Source organism: Mercenaria mercenaria, chromosome 1, assembly GCF_021730395.1.
Source record: "Mercenaria mercenaria strain notata chromosome 1, MADL_Memer_1, whole genome shotgun sequence".
Taxonomy (NCBI): Eukaryota; Metazoa; Mollusca; class Bivalvia; order Venerida; family Veneridae; genus Mercenaria; species Mercenaria mercenaria.
The window spans coordinates 55,944,687-55,954,861 of NC_069361.1; positions in this window are offsets into that span (position 1 = coordinate 55,944,687).

The following is a 10,175-nucleotide window of genomic DNA, read 5'->3' on the forward strand; positions in this document are numbered from 1 at the left end:
ATGCTTATAATTACAGTCCTAGATTGTTCTCAAATGGATTTTAACCAAAATAAATACATACTACGCACACATCGTCTATAATAAATCATAACACTTATATTTAGTTGCATTAAAGTTGTTTCCCCTTTATGCAGTAACGCCATTTTCTTCAAATGTTTACCAAATTACATGCTACAAAAATCGATTTATTTCAGTGAAAACTGGACGAAGAAAAACATACTAATTTATTTGATAACATCAATCTACATTATTTTGGTAAGGGTAAATACTTATTGATGCATGTCACTTATCTGTTTTCTGTTTTTCCTGTCCAAATGATCAGCATTTGCATACGAAAGTTGATGGGGTAAGGAATTTACATTATGAGTTGTTTTCAGAACAGTTTCGATTTTCAAATTTTCCAATCATTTAGTAGACTAATGTTAATGCACGTTAATCTCCATTTCAGATTTTAATGGAGACTTTGTTTCAACAAATTTAATATGTTATGAAAGTTTAAAGTTAGAAAAAGAGCTGTACATAAGACATCATGCTCGACTTTTCTGAATCATAGCTTTGCCAGTAAAAGGGGCATAATAGTCAGAAGCTTTGAAAGTACAGAGCTATTGGTCATTATATAAAACTTAATTAAAAATATTCTATGTTAAAAAGGGGCATAACTCTGTCTAGATTCAGACTTAAGAGTATTGTTTCTCCAGGTGTAGACTTTGGCAGTAAATAACTGTTCTAAGTTTCATATCAGAAGCTTTAATAGATCTATTAACACTCACATAGATATTTGATGCATCAAAAACTTTGTAAAGTCAGCTAAGAATGCTACATTTTCATAGCAGTAAATATTCAAGTCACATATGTATGTGATAAGTATGGTGTAAGGTTATGCATTGTTGTTTATTACATATTTTCTAACAGCATTTTCAAAAGCATGTATTATTTGATAACAGTGTACTGTATGACAATGTTATTACCTTTTTTTCACGAGTTCGCTTTGTTGTGCGTCTGCAGGTCAGATTTTCTCAATCCCTGGGGACTTACATTTTAATTTAAAAGGGCTATACATTCTATTTTAAGGTTTTTATTAGTCAGTCGAGAGCCAAATGAAGACAAATATATTTCTTCGCTCTTCGCTCGCTCCTGATTTTTTCTCAAAAACCTAAAAATATATTTAAATTATTTTTCGCTCGCCACCTCAATTTTTTCAGAAAAAAATCCGATGAACAATTTATCAATTTGGTGTGGCCTTATGATATAATAAACTCCAAAAATAGATGTGCCACATAAGTGTTTGCTTATTTATCAGTATGTGCATGCCGTTAGAATGCCTTAAAGCTTACCAGTCCGTTGCTGCTTTATAAAAGTACTTCCACACATGGGCAAACCTCCCTTGACTGATCTGGCAAAATTTAAGTCAGGTGATGGTGCATTGTCGATACTCGTTCGTTTTCTAGTGTCAGATTAAGACTACATTCACAGTAAAACTAGTTTGTGATTTCGATGACAAAACGTAGTTTAAAATGTTGTCAAACTCACCCACATCGATTTGATACAAGCGGGCAAACATCAGGCAGTATTTAGCAAAAAGAGGTTTGTGGATATAAATCTATCTCTTCATTTGTCAAGTCAACAATTGCAATAAAATAGTTTACACGAAGATTTAAAATAAAATTTAAAATACTGCCTTGAAAGTCGATAATGATATAAGATTGAATTGTCTTTCACCGAGTGTGCACCAAAATGCAATTTTTAGTCGTAACAGTGAGTGAAAGTGTAAGATCTAGTGTTCAGGAGTGCAAGATATGCTATCTTACATGTAACACAAACAAATATTTTTTTTATTTCGTGTTTTACATTGTTTTCAGTTTTTCACCATTTGCTCTGAACGTTGTTGTTTGGTGTCGTTATTTGCAGTCATGCTTACAAGTTTGCACGTGCAATCTCATTCAACATACTAGAAGGTTCTTTCAGTGGATTAGAGACTACGTCACTAAGGACTGAAATACATACAAAGCGTACTAACAATTATTTGCTAAAAATATGACTGGAATGGAGGGACAAACTTACCGATGAAAGAAAATTGTCCTTACTTAGCCTACGCAAACGTGTGTTTGGAGTATAAATATAGCTGAAGCTGAAAAAAAGTATTACATTTAGGTTGAGACGTTAGAAAAAGATATTGATATGCAATTTTTCACATAATCACGTCGATAGAATAAAAAAAAATGTAAAATCGAGAGAATTATTAGCCGTTGAAAAAAAAGAGAAAACGTTTTATGTTTATTTAATGCATTTTAAGACTTTCAGTATTTACATTCACAATTTGTCGTGTATAGAAAGGAAAAATTCGTATAAACGAATGTTGTGCAATAATACCAAGGGCAGTCATATCCGCTCACTTTCACACATATTTTCACCAAAACGAAGCATTAATAAAAGGACGTACTTCGAAATTGTCAACCGAGCATTGAATGAAATTCAGTTTCTAGACGGTAAAGATCAAATTGAATCGACGGGTCAGTGTGAAATTTTACTCGTGTACGAAGAATTTAAATGTATTTTATGGTGGCATATTTTTGTCAACCACATATCCGCTTATTTATGTAGACAGTTTTCTTTGAAATGTCACATATCCAGTTATTATCTGACAAGTGGCAATATTGCGTGGTATCCAGATAATTATGCTAACAGCAATCTCGGTTAGACTTTTCGTAACAATTGTTCTCAAAATGAAGAAAAGTGTCATACATATTTAAATTTCTTGACAGTGACGTTAGATGTTGAACCTCTTTACATTTAAACATCTTTCATGTTATTGAGTTTCGGAACTATTTTCTCAAAATATGAAAATTTCAATTTCTTTCAGCCTAAACCTGAGAACATAAAATTCCTACCACCATTTTCTTATCAAGAGAAATATTTAAACAATCAAATTGTTTTAAAAATATTTTCTTCTCTTCCCCTTCAGCTTAATTCATTTTAGAAAAAAATATGTCAATTTTAAAACGGTTTTGTTTTTCATCAGTTACCCATTTTTTCTCTCGGTCAGATAAAGGTTGTAAGGCAGTCTGTCCAGCACTTTCGTGACGCCTGCTTTAAGATATATCGGACTTTAGGGTGTAGCAGATAGGGTCATTTTTCATTTTTGCATCTCCACTTGTTTTATTGTAAATCTAACTGACATATACTGACTGCGAGGTACATTTTTGGTGCATATTTGTGGTGTTTCCTGCCACAAAAAATCTTATGAAAGCCAACGCTACCTGGTGAGGACTAAGTCAGTGTGTGTAATATCAATAAAAGAACAAACTGAATGATTTGGAAACAATGTTTATTTTGTCCTTCTTTATAGTATAGTAAAAAACCATCGAGTGTAAGTTTTGTTGCAGTTATCATCACAAATAATTAAATAAAAACCAAAATTATCCATTTAAGACTAAATCAGTGTGTATTTATAAGAAATGACAGACAGCGAAAATGCATTAATTTTGAAAGAAATTGCAGAAGCTGATTGTTTTGCAGAAAAGTATTTGTTATTCTGATTTATAGTAAGAAATTCTTATATATCACGTTTATCCAGTATTTACAAAATAATTAACAGAAATTGCAGCCACCATCAGTGATTTGAGCGCTTTGATGTAGAGGAGGACCGAACAGTGTTAATTTTCAAATATCGCAATCATAACTAACTGACAAAAATCAAGATACATGTAACTAGTTAGCTTAAGTGAATATGTGGATTGCAGTAGTGGGCACTAACAGGCAGTTTTGTCCTGTTAAGATACGAAGTGCCTAACACGCAGTTTTGTCAATTGCAAGATAATAACTAAATAAGTGACTTTTCACGAAACATTTTGAGATAAATAATTGGTTATGTGGTTGGCAGAAATACCATCATAGTATTTCTATTGGAAGGCGAGTTACAACTTACCGTGGGCTGGTAATTTGGTTGTTACATTTCTATATCTAAATTTTGTGAAGACGATAGCCGGGAATCATTTTGATTTTCCGATAAAAAAAACAACAACATGTTTTTTAATGCGTTACTTCAAAACTGTATATATAAGCAGTAAATGTTACTTCTGTGCGGTTAGATGGGACTTCTTATTTCCGTGAATCGAAACATTGAAAACGAGGTATAATGCAAGATTTGACATTGTGACGTCAATAGTATCTAAAAATGTGAACACTTGAATGAATTGTTCGCATTTTCAAATATTTCTAACTGCAAATTTTGTTGAGAACGTCTACAGATCAATATAACTTGTCCTTTGTTTACAATTAAAAGTGATCTGTGCAATTCTGCGATACCTCGAATTGGACGAAGAAAGTACATGTGAAAGGTTAACACAGTATTTAATAAAAGAGAAAACTACAGTTTATATTTGTTAAATTTTATTAATATATTCAATATACAAAATATATTTTAGTTTGGCACAACGTAGTAACGACAGGGAGACAACCGGAATAGTGAAAATAGAAAGAGTCGGTGAATTAAAGGAGAACTAACAGTCATTGACAATAAATTAAAAGCATTGTTTAATTTTTCAATTTTCTATCTTCAATACCTGTAATATTAGTGTTTTGATATTTATACATTATTACAGATCTCCATTCTTCCAACATTTGATTTCCCAAGCAAGGTTATTGCCAAGCAATCAAAGTCCCCAAACTTTTGGTGCTACATCAAACACAATTTTAAATGTAGTAAACAAAGCTGAAATGGCTTGCATAATTATTTTCCTTATTGCCTTTTCTTCACTGCATCAAAATAAAAGGACGTGTGAATTCTTAAAATTGAACAAGATTTCGTGAACAATGTAACAGCAGGATAAATCGTTTGACAGAGTGGGCAAACTGACAAAATAAAATAACGCACATTCTCTGACCTCTTTTATATGCGTGTACATACATGTATACCTGGTTTCAAATAATATTTGTACTTTAAAAGTTATGTTTTGGCCAATCTTTTATGACTGACTCACAGATAGACAGACGGACGAACAAATATACAAATAAAAAACATCTCTACATTTAAGTTAACTTTAAGAAAGACAGTAGCAGTGACTTTTAACACATAATACATCGTTATAAAAGATTTCATAACATTTAGTCAGTCAGTGCCTAATTACGGTCCATCCGCCCTTTCAGACACACTAAAGCATAAATGCTACGCAGAGTATAGACTACAAACATGTCCCATTAAATGGTGTTTTCTTTGCCAAATAGGGATAAAGATTATCTCTATTCAATTCCCAGAGAATGCAATTCCTGGAGATGCAATTACCGGAGGTGCAATTTCCAGAGAAATTTGTAGAAACAGAATGAATTTTGTTGCCAATTAATGACTACAAGTACAGCAGTCAATGAGACCTGGGCGTACTTAAGTCAGACCATAACATTTATATTAAATATAGTATCATTTATACCAGCCGTATAACGACCAAGAGGCATAATTCTACGTTTTCCAGATAAATGACGTTCCACACAAATCTACCTTAAATTTGTATTTAGTCATTTCCTTTTATCTAACACAGTCACATAATTAACGATAAAAAGTATAATATTATAAACCTTACTGTAGATAATAACAAAACTGTACTGGATTTAAACCTGAAGCCAATGTCAATAACCGAAAGCGTGGATATCTGACGTCATTTTTGACGTTTTTTCTCTCTTCGTTGTAGCGTAAAAATGTTAGTTAACTTCAATATTTTATAGGATAAATTATTTAAATCATTGCGTACTTGTTATTGCCAAGAGGTATATAGTTATTAACTAATTTAACGAAAAGGACGTACTTTACGTGGTTACTAGCACTCCCAACCAAATTGTGATGTCGTCTACAACTGAAGACCATAATAGTGGAAACATACAGACTGTTGCAAATGTTTTGATTGAATTATTTTCTTTTCACATGTTACTTCTTAGTTTTTAAATTTAATAACAGAATATCTGTTGTCTTTTAGGTTTGATCGATATGAACTTTTATCGACCTTAGGGAAAATGAATGACTGTATATGTATACTATTATTAAATCTGTAATCTTTATCCTTTCCTTTTCAGTCTAAATACTGTCACACGATTAATGATAAAAAGCCGTAATGACTCGTAAGTGGAGCCAAGGAGATATACTGGTCTCCAGCAGTAGGGTAGTAATAAAGTGGCATCATCACAACGTGAAGTCGTACAACGTTGCAAATCGTTGCAAATGCTTAGATCCAATTACTCTTTCGAATTGTGGTTTCAATAATAAAACAAATGTTGTCTTTTATGTTCAGCCAAATGATTTTAAATCGATCTCACTAAAATGCAACAGCTGTGTAATATATTGAGATATTATCCTCAAAAACATCATCATTAAGTTAGTAAACAGAATATGCCTTTTAATATATACAATAATAAGATTAGGATTTTATCCCCATTGACAACGATATATACCAGCATATACATATAAAATTGTACTGTGAAATCGTATAGAAACTCCTATATATAATTACATGTATGTAAAAGAAAGAGTAGGGGTTCACGAGAATAACCTCATTATCCGAGTGACCCCTACGCTTTCTTTTTTGTATCCTGGTCCGCCAATACGAACAACGCATTCGGCTACTTATTTTTATTGACAAGTTAACATTCCATTTTAAGCGTTGCTACTATCACGTGACAAGCGTACTCTAACTGAAAAAGAGAACGGTTTCAGAAAGTTCAACATTTCTCTACAGTATTCTATATGTAGGCGGGACCTAAAACATGTTCTCTAACTTAGTTAGAGTACGGCTTATAGCCACGCCTCTTCCTCAGTTGAAGAATATTACAGATAGAAGTTAACAGTTATAATGACACTGCAGGTAAACCATGATACAAGGCACATTATTTACAACACTATCAAGAGTCCTAAATAGAATATTTAACTATCATTTTAAAAGGATATATCAATCAACATTTCTTACTTTACTTTCATTCTTATAACTATAAAAGACGCAGCCCTATTGCATAGATGTCTGTATTTATTTTATAGAGACAACATACTTGATGAAATTTATCTTCTGCCCTCTTTAAATAAAGAAAACTATGTAAAAAAAAGACCTGTTAGCCACAACAAATTACATGGCAACTCATGAGTTCATCCAAAAGTTATATTAACTCCGCAACTCTCTCTCTCTTCCCACTCTCTCTCTCTCTCTCTCTCTCTCTCTCTCTCTCTCTCTCGTCAGTTTCTAATTGATACATATAAAACTTGATTTCAAGCCTGCTGATAGGGGCCTCCGTGCGTGGCCGAATGGTTAAGATTGCTGACTTTAAATTATTTGCCCCTCACCGATGTTGGTTCGAGCCTCACTCGGGGCGTTGAATTCTTCATGTGATTAAGCCATCCCGCTGGCTTACGGAAGGTCGGCGGTCCTACCCAGGTGCTCGTCCATGATGAAATAGTGCACGGAGGGCACCTGGGGTCATCCTCCACCATAATGCTGGAAAGTCGCCATATGACCTATAATTGTGTTCGTGCGACGTCAAACCCAACACAAATAGATAAGACATAATTAACTAAATATTTTCTGAGTTCAAGTGAGACGACAATTGACGTGTTAAAAATCTCAATGTTTAAAATGATTTTCAAATCTTGTTTCACTTAGAAAAGACATTTATTTATTTATTTTGTTGGGTTTAACGTCGCACCGACACAATTTTAGGTCATATGGCGACTTTCCAGCTTTAATGGTGGAGGAATACCCCAGGTGCCCCTCCGTGCACTATTTCATCACGAGCGGGCACCTGGGCTTAGAAAAGACAAGGCAATCGTAGACGCGATATACATGTACATGTACCGATAATCAAATTGATATGAACGGGATTCCGTAAAATACACTGAACAGTTTAATAAGGAAAAAAAACAGTGGCATACAGTTGAACCGTTCTTTGCGACCTACTTTATCAAGTAGCCATTTGCTTTACGCAGTCAGACTGCTTACTCTCCATACTAAAATTTTACGCTATTTAACCCTGCCTTAATTGCTTAAGTGGCTACCTGCCTTAAGCAGCCACATTGTCCACACATTTGACTGGCTGCTTCATACATGCTTGACAGTACAACATTGACAAAATAACTTTTAAAAGAACCATCAATAATACAGCGCCGCTGCACGATTTCCAAAATCTAGTAATAGTGATATTGTAGGATTTAAAAAAATATGTTTACTTGATATATCAAATCGCTATTTTTTTCTGAAAATAAACCTCAGCAATTATGCAATTGCTGATAAAGTATCTTCCGAAGAAAACAAGAGCTGTCTCCATAGGATGACACATGCCCCCGATGGCACTTTGAATGAATAGTTATGGCCGATGTTAGAGTTTAGGACCTTTGACCTACGGACCTGGGTCTTGCGCGTGACACGTCGTCTTACTGTGATACACATTCATGCCCAATAATTTTAAAATCAATGCCTGAATGACAAAGACATGGACCGGACACGCCCATCAATGCACTATCATGAAATATGACCTTTAACGTCTAAGTGTGACCTTGACCTTTGAGTTACGGACCTGGGTCTTGCGTGCGACACGTCGTCTTACTGTGGTACACATTCATGCCAAGTTATTTGAAAATCCATCCATGGATGACAAAGATATGGACCGGACACGAATGCACTATCATGAAAAATGACCTTTAACGTCTAAATGTGACCTTGACCTTTGAGCTACGGACCTGGGTCTTGCGCGCGACACGTCATCTTACTGTGGTACACATTCATGCCAAGTTATTTGAAAATCCATCCATGGATGACAAAGATATGGACCGGACACGAATGCACTATCATGAAAAATGACCTTTAACGTCTAAATGTGACCTTGACCTTTGAGCTACGGACCTGAGTCTTGCATGCGACACGTCGTCTTACTGTGGTACACATCCATGCCAAGCTATTTGAAAATCCATCCATCGATGACAAAGATATGGACCGGACACGAAAATTGCGGACAGACCGACAGACCGACAGACGGTTCAAAAACTATATGCCTCCCTTCGGGGGTATAAAAATCAAGGTATGGATATATGCATATATTTTGTTATGTCATGCATAATGGAAATACAGCGAATAAAATTCGATAAAATCTTGTGTCGGTTATGGTGAAAAAATATTCGTTATACATAAAAACTAATTTGTACAGAATAACATTATTTCGAAGACGGTATCCGATAACAGTATTCATTTCTTCTATATCACAAACCTTAAAATAATGACGAAAGTCATTGATTGATATATATATATATATATATATATATATATATATTGAAATAAATAAGTTTATTTAAAAAAATAGATACAAAAATATATTTTCATAAAGGAACTGGACTATAAAACTGGGTAAACTTGTATTAAATCATTGGAAAGGAAAATAAGTAAAACTTGTTTGTTTGACATGAAATATAAAAACATTTTTCACTCGTGGACATCAGATCCTACATTTTCTCCCTTGACTTATTAAGCCACTCGTGATAATTTTGCATCTAGCGTTCGCCCATGATTGTACTGAAACAAACACATAACCTTATGAGGAAGATGAATGATTTCCCAACATGAAAGAATCCCACATCCAAAACGACGAGGTATCTAATACACAGCGTTGGGTGAGAGGGAAGTAGATTTAATGTCAGCGACATTTTTCTCTCGGCCAGGGAGTCTGCCGGTAGGTATGGTGGGCAATAATTGTTTTAAAAATGCATGTATAATAATTTGTATACATCTCAATATATAACGAGGCATGACAACAAAAACAAAATATATGTGTACAGTGGAACCTCCCTAATCCGAACCCTCTAATCCGAAAACCTCTCTAAACTGAACAAATTATTTGGTCCAATTTTTTCTTATTCATTCTCTATTTTAAAAATACCCTTGTTATCCGAAACCTCTCTACTCCGAAAACCGAACAAACTTTGTAATTTTTATATCTAATTGAATTAAAATCTGCTTTTCTAATCCGAACCTTAGTCAATGTTTCTGATGTAAATCTTGCTCATTTTTTACTTTTTTGAGTCTCTTTACAATTTTAACTATTACTCTTTATAAAGGAGTCAACAACAATAGGCCCCAACCCTGATAATCAAAACTCATGTAAGATTTTTGCTTTGTAGATCCATGCAGTAAGCACAGGTGTGAAAGAAGCAAGTCCTC